The 12,953-nt window shown below is 38.1% G+C and overlaps 1 protein-coding gene across 1 annotated transcript in view; it reads left to right on the top strand.

The window, feature by feature from the left end:
• Positions 1 to 12,953, top strand: part of LOC114229025 (vascular endothelial growth factor receptor kdr-like) — a 677,074-nt gene that overhangs the window by 571,696 nt on the left and 92,425 nt on the right. The gene's annotated exons all lie outside the window — the stretch shown is intronic.

Raw genomic sequence — 12,953 nt, 5'->3', positions numbered from 1 at the left:
GTACATAAAGGCAAATGGAGAACTCAATTACCAGTTAAGTTTGTACCTTTTAGGGGGCTTTTCCCATTAACTGCCCATCTATGTAATTTAAGTTTGACAGGATGTGTTTGTTTAAAACAATGACATAGTTCAAACCCATTAAGGACCTGAGGGAAGAGAAGCTTAATGTAGAACTAAGCTTTTACAGTCTGTTTTGTTTTCTAATTTTGGTCTTGGTGCAAATGTTAGTTATGCCTTACTCATATGACAGTTAGATCACCATGCTGTGATGTGGTTTATACTCATGCTGCCCTAGACACTTTTGTAATTATTTGTTGCAAACTTAGGACTGTCCTTATTAACTTTCTTTTATGTAAGTAATTTGTAAAAGTTTTGGAAAAAACTTGCTTTTGCTTATTTAATTTTGAATAAAAGCTAAATTCATAACAAAAAATACTTGAAAATAAAAAAGAAAGAACTCTATGAGAACTATCTGACTTCATCAGAAAGACCAATATAAGAATAATAGGCATACCAGAAGAAGAAGACAGAGAGAAAAGAACAGAGCTTATTCAAACAAATAGTGGATGAGAAATTCTCAAACTTATAGACAATGCTAGATCCTAGAATCCAAGAAGCAATCAGAACATCTAATTACTGTAATCCAAAAAGGCCTTTTACCAAGGCACATTTTGTTAAAACTGTAAAAAATTAATGATGAAGAAGTAATTATCAAGGCAGCCAGGGAAAAGAAGAAAGTAATCTATAAAGGAAAGGCTATTAGGTTATTATCAGACTTTTCAGCAGCATCTCTACAAGCCAGAAGAGAGTGGAACAGAATATTCAAACTACTGAAAGAGAGGAATTACCAGCCAAGGATAATATATCCAGAAAATTTATCCTTTAGACATGAAGGAGACATAAAGGCTTGTTCAGATACAAAAGCTGAGGGAATTGATCACCAGAAAACCTCCATGAGAGGAAATACTCAAGACAGTTATTCTACCTGAAACAAAGAACAAAAGTAACAAAACTATGAATATGATCACCAACAAAGTTACAGCATAAACTGGGATAATTTATAACAACTAAAACAAAAGACATGGGAGTTAAAGGTCTGAATTTGCAAAGGAGGATGGATATTAGATGCATTCAAAAGAAAAAAAAAACTGCATATATGATACTTTCCTTTTCATAAACCTAATGGTAACCACACACACACACTCATACAAACGCACACACACACTCACAAACACACACCCACACACCACTGAGACATAGTTTTAAAAAACAGGAAACAGAGGGAAAAATTAGGAAATACCACTAAACTAAAACAAAAGACAGAAACACAGAGATAAAGAACCAATGGAGGCATAGAGCTACCAGAAAACAAAAGATAAAATGGCTACAGGAAATTATCATACAGCAATAATTGTCATAAATGTAAATGGATTGAATTCCCCAATAAAGAATCAGAGTAGCAGTTTGGATCAAAATACAAAACCCAACAATATGCTGCTTTCAGGAGACATATCTAAGCTGCAAAAACAAAGTTAGACGCAAAGCAAGAGAGTGGAAAATAATTCTACAATCAAACAACTTCCACAGAAAATCAGGTATACCCATACTTATTTGTGACAAAATAGTATTAAAGATAACAAAGGTAGAGGAAGAACCAAGATGGTGGCATAGGTAAATGCTGGTACTGGTGGCCTCCCACAGTCACATCAAAATTACAACTAAAATACAGAAAAACCATCATTCAGAACCACCTGAAGTATGTCCGAATAGAAGTCCTACAACTGGAGAAGTAAAGAAGAAAGTACATTGAGACAGGTAGGAGGGATGGAGGGGCAAAATGGGATGGTCTGAGACTTATGTGTAGCGTTTTTGTTTGTTTGTTTGTTTGTTTGTTTGTTTGTTTATCAAGAGGGATATCTCCACTGCAGATGTCTCCCATGAGAAGCAAGTGGTCCCAGCCCCACAACAGACCATTCATCCCAGGGTTCCAGAGCTGAGAAATCCCCATAACTTCAGGCTGTAAAAACCAGTAGGGATTGTGGCTGAGTGACACAAAGGTTGATGGAGATCCAGGCAATTCCTCTTAAAGGGCCAGCACATGAACTTATATGGTCCCATTTCCTCTGAGCAACAGTGCCAGGCAGAAGCTTTGGGGGATCCAGGGACATACAGGGAGGAACTGGATTGTCTGGTATCAGGACAGGATCTTGGGAGAAGCTTTCTCCTAGAAGAGGGTGTTCATGGGGTCATTGTTCCTATGCTGGGATACCCCCATCTCAGAGCTGACTGGCAGCCATATCTGAGTTTCCATTAGCATGGCCCATCTGCCTTGGTGATTCTTTGAGACTGTGCTCCATCCAATTTGCAGCCCCACCCCAACCTATTTGCAGCAGCTTTTCTATATGAATGGCTCATCCTGGATTAGGCTTCAGACTTTGCTGAAATCTCTCAAACAAGCAGCAGCTGGCATCAGCATGCCCCAAACCTATTAATAAGAGGTGCAAGACCTGGCACCATCACCAGCCTGCTTGCTTCACAACTAGGCCTCACCTGTGCAATTCCAAGCCCAATGCAATTAGTATCTATCTGCAGATCTCTCTGTAGCTCCTGCCAGGTGGCCCCAGGCATTGGCTCACTTTGTACCTCCCAGGAAACCCCAGATCCAATGCACCCACTGGACAGCTTCAGACCATACCATATTATAACTCTACGCACCCACAAACAGTACATTCAACGGGCAGACTCAGTGAATAGCAAAGCCCCACTGAAGCAATTTCTGCTCCACAGGGTTATCTCCTGCACAGCAGCTCTTCCACTATAGTCACAGCAGGTCCCCACAGCCAATTGGCCTGGAGGTCAATTCAACCCAGTGACACCAACATCAATCAAAGCTCATGTACAACAAGACTGTGCACACACCCCACACAGAGGTGCACGTAGAGTGCCCAGCTCATGTGACTGGGGAGGCTGAGCCACCAGGTCCTATAGGATACCTACTACACAAGGCCATTCTAAAAATTTCAGGAGACATAGCAGCTCTTTCTAATACATAGAAACAAACACAGGGAAGAAGCAAAATGTGGAGACAAATAAATATGTCACAAATGAAAGAAATGGAAGCAAGCAAACTACTGGGTACAGAGTTCAAAATAATGTTTATAAGATTGCTCAAAGATTTTAATGCGTGCTTCAAGGGACTTAATGATAGCTTCAAGGGACTTAGTGAGACTTTCAAGGGTCATAATGAGAATTTCAAAGACATGAAAAAGGACCAGTCAGAAATTAAGCATACACTAACTGAAATAAAGCATAATCTACAGATATTCAACAGTAGAGTATTCTGAGAATCAAATAAATGATATGGAATATAAGGAAGGAAAAAACACCCATTCAAAAGAGCAAAAAGAAAAAGGAATATAAGAATTTGAAGATAGTGTAAGGAGCCCTTGAGACAACTTCAAGCATAGTAATATCTGCATTATGGGGGTGCCAGAAGGAGAAGAGAGAGTGCACAATCTTGAAAACTTATTTGAAGGAATAAAGACAGAAAGCTTCCCCTACCTGGTGAAAGAAATAAACTTACAAGTCCTGGAAGTGCAAAGAGTAGCAAACAAGAGAATCCCCAAACAAAGAAGCCCACACCAAGACACGTCATAATTAACATGTCAAAGGTTAAAGACAAAGAGAGAACCTTAAAAGCCACAAGAGAAAAGCAGGTAGTTACTACAAGGGAGCATCCATAGGACTCATCAGCTGATTTCTTAACAGAAACTATGCAGGCCAGAAGGGAGTGGCAAGAAATATTCAAAGTGATGAATAGCAAGGACCTAAAACCAAGATTACTATACCCAGCAAAGCTATCATTTAGAATTTAAGGTCAGATAAAAAGTTTCACAAACAAGGAAAAGCTAAAGGAGTTCATTACCACCAAACCAGTATTACATGAAATATTGGAGGACATTCTTTAAGAAGAAAACGGAGGAGGAGCAGGAAGAAGAGGAGGAGGAGGAGGAGGAGGAGGAGGAGGAGGAGAACAATAAAATGGCAATAAATACATAGCTATCACCAATTGAATCTAAAAATAATAAAAAAGACAAATGAGAAATCTAATGAACAAAAGAACTTAATAATAAAATAGAACCAGAGGCATGGAAACATGGAAAAGACTGACAAATCTCAGGGGGAAGATGGAGTGGGAAGAGATTAATCAAAGATCTTATATGCATACTAGAGGCCCAGTGCATGGATTCATGCATGGGTGGGTCCCTCAGCCTGGCTTGTGCCCTCTCACAATCTGGAATCCATTGGGGGGGATGTCAGACTGCCAGTTTTGGCCCTATCCCCACAGGGATGTAGCAGTGCCAAAGTGGCAGGCAGCCGGGGAGGATCTCCAGCCGGGGCCAGTCACAGCTCCACTGCTGCTCATCCTGGCCCTGCTGTGCCTGCCACTGCTGCTGTTGCTCAGTAGCACTGCCGCAGAGGCAAGAGAGGCTCCTGCTGCTGCAGCTGCTCTCTCCAGCTCTGAGCCTGGCTCAGGGCTTCTGTCTGAGTGGTGCTCTTGCTGTGGAAGTGCACTGACCACCAGGGGGCAGCTCCTGCATTGAACATCTGCCTCCTGGTGGTCAGTACACATCATAGCAACTGGTCATTCCAGTCATTCTGGTCATTCTGGTCATAATGGTCACTTAGGCTTTTATATATATATATATATATATATATATATATATATATATATATATATGCATTACTTATCTACACAGATAATAGTATGGTGAAGGCCTAGGGTAGGGTGGGGAACTGGGTGGAGGGGAGTAATTGGAGGGAAAATAGGGACATCTGTAATACTTTCAACAATAAATATTCAAAAAATAGAATAAAAATGAAAAAAGATAACAAAGGTAACAAGCAACAAAGATGAACATTACATAATGATAAAGGGGACACTACATCAAGAAGATATAACACTACTTAATATATATGCACCCAATCAGGGAGCACTGAATTATATAAAGCTACTACTAACAGAACTAAAGGGACAAACAGACAAAAACACAATCATAATTGGGAAGCTTAGTTCTCCATTGACAGCTTTCCATAGAGCAACCAAATGGAAAATCAATACAGAAATATCAGCTTTACATGATATATTAGAGAAAATGGACATAATTGACATTTACAGAGCCTTTCGTCCCAGAACATCAGAATATACATTCTTCTCCAGTGCACATGGAACACTCTCAAGGATAGACCACACATGTGACCATAAAGCCAGGGTCAACAAATTCAAGAAGATTGAATTCACACCAAGCATATCCTCTGACCACAAGGCTTTGATATTAAAAAAATAAATAAATAAACCTACAAATATGTTGAGAATAAAAAACATACTACTACAAAATAATTGAATCCAAGAAATAAAAGATGTTATCAAAAGATAAGACAAATAAGAATGACAATACAACATATCAAAACTCTGAGATGCAGCAAAAGCAGTAATAAAAGGGAAGTTTATATTATTACAGGGTTATCTCAAGAAACAAAAGAAATCCCACATAAACATCCTAATATTACATCTTAAATAACTAGAAAAAGAAGAACAAAAGCAAACCAAAATCAGCAGAAGAAAGGAAATAATCAATATTAGAGCAGAATTGAATGAAATAGAGAACAAAAAGACTATACAAAAATGAATACAACAAAGAGCTTGTTCTTTGAAAAAATTAGTAAAATAGACAAGCCCCTTGCTCAACTCACTAAGGAAAAAGGAGAAAAAACTGATGTAAACAAAATCAGAAATTAAAGAAAATTTATCACACACATCACAGATATACAAAGGATCATACTAGAATATTATGAAAGATTATATGTCACCAAATTCAATAATATAGAAGAAATGGATAAGTTCCTAGAAATATACAACCTTCCAAGACAGAATCATGAAGAATTGGAAACTCTAAATAGACAAATCAACACTGAGGGAACTGAAACAACCATCAAAACCTCTCAAAAAATAAAAGTCCAAGACCAGATGGCTTCACCAGTGAATTCTACCCAATATTCAAAGGAAATTTTATACCAAAGCTTCTCAAAGTTTTCTAAAAAAAAAAAAAAATAGAAGAAGAGCCCTGGCCAGTTTGGCTCAGTGGTAGAGTGTCAGCCCATGGACTGAAGGGTCAAAAGGGTTCAATTCCTGGTCAAGGGCACATACCTGGGTTGTTGGTTCTATTGTTCCTTGCCCTCAGTCGTGGTACATGTAGGAGGCAACCAATTAATGTGTCTCTCTCATATCCATGTTTTTCTTTTTATCTATCTATATCTATCTATCTATCTATCTATCTATCTATCTATCTATCTATCATCTATCTACCTCCCTCCTTCCTCCCTTCCATTCTCTCTGAAAAAACAATGGAAAAAGATATCTTCAATTGAGCATTAACAAAAATAAAAATAGAAGAAGAGGCAATACTTCCTGATACATCCTATGAGGGCAGCATAACCTAGATATCAAAACCTGGATAGCATAAAACACAAAAAGAAAACTGCAGACCAATATTTCTTATGAATACAGATGCAAAAATACATCAAGATGAAGTGAGGTTAACTTCAAGGTCACAAGGTTGATTCAATATATGCAAGTAAATCAATGTAATATACCACATATAAAAACAAAGGATAAAATAAATTATCTTATCAAATGATGCAAAACATTTCATAAGACACAATATCCATTTATGATTAAAACACTCAATGAAATAGGTATAGAAGAAAAACACCTCAACATAATTAAGACTGTATATGACAAACCCTCAGCCAATATTATACTCAGTGGTGAAAAACTGAAAGATTTTCCTCTAAAATCAAGAACAAGACAAGATGCCCATCCTCACCACTCATGTTCAAGATAGTTCTAGAAGTCCTAGACAGAGAAATCAGCTAAGAGAAATAAATAAAAGTTATCTAAACTAAGAATGAAGAAGTAAAATTGTCACTTTTTGCAGATGACAGAATTCTGTATATAGAAAATCCTAAAGACTCCACCAAAAAAACTATTAGAAAAAATAAATACATACAGTAAAGTTGCAGGATATAAAATCAATGTACAAAAATCCACTGCTCTCCTATATACTGACAATAAGACTTCAGAAAAAGAAACTTAAAAATCCTTTTGCAATTGCAACAAAAAGAATTAAAAAACTTGGAATAAAGTTTACAAAGGGTGTGAAGGACCTATATACTGAAAACTAAAAATCATTATTAAAAGAGATTAAAAGAGACATGATGAAATGGAAATATATTCAGTATTCTTGCATTGGAATAATAGACAGCTAAAATGGCCATATTACCCAAAGCATACAGATGTAATGCAATCCCCATCAAAATCCCAATGTTATTATTTTGTTAATCCTCACATGAGGATATTTTTCCATTACTTTTCAGAAAGTGTGGAAGGGGAAAAAGGGAGGGAGAGAGGAGGGAGAGAACAAGAGAGAGAGAGAAAGAGAGAGAGAGAGAGAGAGAGAGAGAGAGAGAGAGAGAGAGAGAGAAAGTGAGAGAAACACATTGACTGGTTTCCTCCTGCACATATGCATTTTCCCCAACTGAGAGAAGGAGGGAACCACAACCCAGGTATATACCCTTGAGTGGGAATTGAGCACGTGACCCTTCGATGCACAGGCCCACGTTATAACCACTGAGCAACATTGACCATGCTTCAATGTTATTTTTTCAAAAATAGAACAAAAACTTATCACATTTCTATAGACCCACAGAAGACTCCGAATAGCCAAAGAAATCCTAAGAAAAAGAGAACGAAGCCTGAGTGGTTATACAACCTAACTTAAAAATTATACTACAGAGCTATGATAAACAAAACAGCATGGTATTGGCAGAAAAACAGAACAATGGAAGATAATTGAGAGCCGAGATGTAAAATGACATGCATATGGGTAGATCATTTTTTACAAAGGCGACAAAAACACACAATGAAGGAAAGAAAACCTCTTCAATATATGGTGCTGAGAAAATGGAAATCCACATGCAAAATAATGAAACTATACTTCAGTTTGTCCCCATGTACAAATATGAACTCAAAATGGATCAAAGGCCTAAATATAAGGTTTGAAGCAATAACTTACATAGAAGAAAACATAGATACCTAATGTATGGATGTTTATCTTAGATAATTTTTTTATCAATTTAATGCCAAGAACAAGGGAGAAATAAAGGCAAAAATAAATGAATGGAGCTATCTATACTAATAAAAGGGTAATATGCTAATTAGACATAGTCGACTGGACATCTTTAGGCAACCAATTTAATATGAGATGATATTTGCAAACAACAGCTCTGATGAGGGATTACTATCCAAAACATATAAAGAACTCATAAAACTGAACACTGAGCAAACAAACAATCCAATTTAAAAATGGGCATCCCTCCTCCCCCAAAATAAATGGGCAGCCCTACTGGAGTGGCTCAGTGGTTGAGTGTCAACCTATGAACCAGAAGGTCATGGTTTGATTCCTGGTCAGGTTACAGGCCTGATCCCTGGTAGGAGGCATGCAAGAGGCAGCCAGTCAATTATTCTCTCTCATTATTGATGTTTTTATCTCTCCCTCTCCCTTCCTCTCTGGAATCAATAAAAATAAACTTAAAAATAAATTAAGAAAATAAAATAAAAAATAGGCAGAGGATCTGAATAGACACCTCTCCTAAGAATACATATATATGGCCAACAGATATATGAAAAGATGTTCAACTTTACTTGCTTTAGGGAAATGCAAACCAAAACGACAATGAGATACCACCTCACACTTGTTAGAATAGCTATTATCAACAAGACAGGTAATGGCAAGTGTTGGAGAGGTTGTGGAGAAAAGGACCCTTGTTCAGAGAGGACTGGCAACTGAGTACGTGGCTAGCTTTCTCAATCGGGAAGGAGACAAAAGCTACCAACTACTCTGAATTCCAGTTCCCGGCGAGACTCTGGGGACCCAGACTCATATGGGGTGAAACTGGACTGTCGGGAAAGAGAAAAGCACACTGAGACTCAGAGGAGCTGTGGAAGGCAGAGGTACGGAGGCACATGCATGGAGAGGGTGGGCAACTGAGTACGTGGCTGGCTTTCTCAAGCAGGAGGGAGACAAAAGCTCCTGACTGCTCTGAACTCCAGTTCCAGGCAAGACTCTGGGGACCCAGACTCATTCGGCAAGAAACTGGACTGTCTGGCAGCGGGCGAAACTTGAGGGTGGTTTTCTCTCAGAGGTGGTTGCAGCGATTACCGCGGGACACTGAGACCTAGGAGCCTCTTAGGGCAGGGCTGATTGGAAGCCAATGCTATCTGCTCTGCCCTGAGACTCCGCCCCATCCAAGCTGAGCACAGAGGCTTTTGCAAGTCTTGTCTCATAAGGGTATCTCCAGCACAGAAGTTCTCCCAGCATAGACACAGCTGATACTCACAGCCAATTGACCTGGAGGTCAATTCCTCCCAGTGATACCAACAACAATCAAGACTTAACAACAACAAGACTGTGCACACAGCCCACAAAGGGGTGCAACAAGAGTGTCTACCTCAGGTAACTGGGGAGGCTGAGCCACTGGACCCTATAGGACACCTAGCACACAAAGCCACTCTATCAACACAGGGAAGCAGCCAAAATGAGGAGACAAAGAAACAGGTCACAAATGAAAGAAATGGAGGAAAGCAAACAACTGGACATAGAGTTCAAAACCACGGTTATAAGGTTTTTCAAGAATTTTTTAGAAAAGGCCGATAAATTTAGCGAGACCCTCGAGGATATGAAAAAGGATCTACTAGAAATTAAGCATACACTGAGTGAAATAAAAAATAATATACAGAGATCCAACAGCAGCCAAGAGGGTTGCAAGAATCAAGTCAAAGTTTTGAAATACAAAGAAGCAAAAAACACCCAATCGGAAAAGCAAAAAGAAAAATGAACTTAAAAATATGAAGATAGTGTAAGGGCCTCTGGGACAATTTCAAGCATACCAACATCAGAATTATGGGAGTGCCAGAAGAAGAGAGAGAGCAAGCTATTGAAAACCTATTTGAAGAAATAATGACAGAAAACTTCTCCCACCTGGTGAAAGAAATAGACTTAAAAGTCCAGGAAGCTCAGAGAACACCAAACAAAAAGAATCCAAAGAGGACCACACCAAGACACATCATAATTAAAATGCCAAGAGCAAAAGACAGAGAGAATATTAAAAGCAGCAAGAGAAAAACAGTTAGTTACCTACAAGGGAGCACCCAAAGGATTGTCAGCTCATTTCTCAACAGAAACTATGCAGGCCAGACAGGAGTGGCAAGAAATATTCAAAGTGATGAATAGCAAGAACCTACAACCAAGATTACTCTACCCATCAAAGCTATCTTTCAGAATTGAAGGTCAGATAAAGAGCTTCACAGATAAGAAAAAGCTAAAGGAGTTCATCACCACCAAACCAGTATTATAGGAAATGCTGAAAGGTATTCTTTAAGAAGAGGAAGAAGAAGAAAAAAGTAAAGATAAAAAATTATGAACAACAAATATATATCTATCAACAAGTGAATCTAAAAATCAAGTGAATAAAAATCTGATGAACAGAGTAAACTGGTGAATATAATAGAATCAGTGACATAGAAAGAGAGTGGACTGACAATTACCGGTGGGGAAGTGGGTGTGGGGGGTGTGGGAAGAGACTGGACAAAAATCATACACGTATGGATGAGGACAGTGGGGGGGTAAGGGCAGAGGGTGGGGTGGGAACTGGGTGGAGGGGAGCTATGGGGGGAAAAAAGAGGAACAATTGGAATAATCTGAACAATAAAGATTTACTAAATTTAAAAAAGAATAAAAAAAAATAGAGGTACCATATGACCCAGCAATCCCTTATCTGGGTATATACTAGTACCTGAAAAACTCAAAAACATTTATTTGCAAGGATACATGCACTTCTATGTTAATTGCAGCTTTATTCATGGTGGCCAAGACATTGAGGCAATCAAATTATCTTTCAATAGAAGATTGGATAAAGAAGAGATGGTACATGTATACTGTAGAAACTACTCAACCATAAGAACAGATAAAATACTGCCGTTCGCAACAACATGAATGGACCTTGAGACTATTATGCTAAGTGAAATAGGTCAGTGAGAAAAAGCTAAGAACTATATGATTTCACTCATATGTGAGATATAAAACTGAAACTCATACACACAAGCAACACTATGGTGCTCACCAGCAGGAAGGGGGTGAGTGGTTAGTACTGGGTAAAGCTGGCCAAATATATGGTGATGAAAACTATATGATCTTATTAACCAGTAAATGATCTTATGTCACCGTAATACATTTATTTATTTATTTTTTAAAATTATATATATTTTATTGATTTTTTACAGAGAGGAAGGGAGAGGGATAGAGAGTTAGAAACATCAGTGAGAGAGAAACATTGATCAGCTGCCTCCTGCACACCTCCTACTGGGGATGTGCCCGCAACCCAGGTACATGCCCCTGACTGGAATCGAACCTGGTACCCTTCAGTCCGCAGGTCATAGGCCAACGCTCTATCCACTGAGCCAAACCGGTCAGGGCCCTAATACATTTATTGATGAAGAATAAAAAAAGAGAAAACAACCAAAGATTAAAGAAATCAGGTGAACATAAAACTACTAAACAAATCTAACACATCTGCAATAAATGGCCCTAAAGGAGTGGAGAAATATGAAGTGTTAGACAATAAATTTTGAATAATCCTGTTAAAGAAGTTTTGTGAACTACAAGTATACATAGACAATTAATTAGTGATAAATGAAATTAGGAAAGCAATGTAAGAGCAAAATTGAAAGTTCAACAAAAATAGAAACCATACAAAACTAACAGAAATACTACAGCTGAAACACACAATGACTGAACTGAAGAATTCAATAGAGAGCTTTAGAAGCAGACTGAATCATGAAGAAGTAATAATTGATAACCCACAACAGCAATTTTAAACTAGTGTGCCAAAGCAGGCACATTGGCGTGCCACAAGAATTTTTAAAGCATGCAAGACCTGACTAGTTACTCAGTGACGCTAACCTCTTTTCCCTTAGATTGTCAAATTAAAAAAAATGACAACAGCCCACACAACAATAGCTGTCCAGTGAGAATGAATCAAAATTATACATATTTTTGTCAGATCAACAGAAAATATAATATATTTTTGGGGTGCCACAAAAGTTTAGTAACTAATTTATGTGTACCATGAGATGAAAAAGGTTGGAAATCACTCACCCAGAAGGCAGTGCATTTGAAAATATCCAGTCAGAGGAGAAAAAAAGAAATAAAAAGAATAATAATGAGTGGAGAACACCTATGGGATATATGGGACACAGTGAAAGGAAACAATATTTATATTATGGGAATTCAAAGAGGAGAAGAGAAAAAAACAGAGCAGGAAAAATATGTAAAGCATAATGGCTGAAAACCACCTATTATTTACAATAGCCAAGACATGGAAACAACCTAGGTGCACATCATCGGATAAATGGATAAAGAAGTTGTTATCCTATCATATATATATATATATATATATATTGGAATATTATTCAGCCATAAAAATGAGAAAATTCTGCCATTTATGACAACACGAATGGGCCTTGAGGGCATATTGCTAAGTGCAATGTCAGAGAGAGAAAGAAAAACACTGTATCATCTCCATATGTAGAATCTAAACAAACAAACAAACAAATAAACTCACAGAAAAAGAAATCAGACCCTGGCCACTGTAGCTCAGTTGGTTGGAACATTGTCCCATAAATGAAAGGTTGTGAGTTTGAATCCTGATCAGGGCACATACCCAGTTTGCAGTTTCAATCCCTGGTTAGGGTGCATGTGGAAGGCAACTGATCAATAATTTTCTCTCACTTTGATGATTCTCTCTCTCCCTTCCTCTCTCTAAAGTCAATTAGA

This window comes from Eptesicus fuscus, chromosome 1 (genome assembly GCF_027574615.1).
Source record: "Eptesicus fuscus isolate TK198812 chromosome 1, DD_ASM_mEF_20220401, whole genome shotgun sequence".
In the NCBI taxonomy this organism is placed as follows: Eukaryota; Metazoa; Chordata; class Mammalia; order Chiroptera; family Vespertilionidae; genus Eptesicus; species Eptesicus fuscus.
The sequence above is the reverse complement of the archived record's forward strand: the minus strand, read 5'-3'. Positions and strand labels throughout refer to the sequence as shown.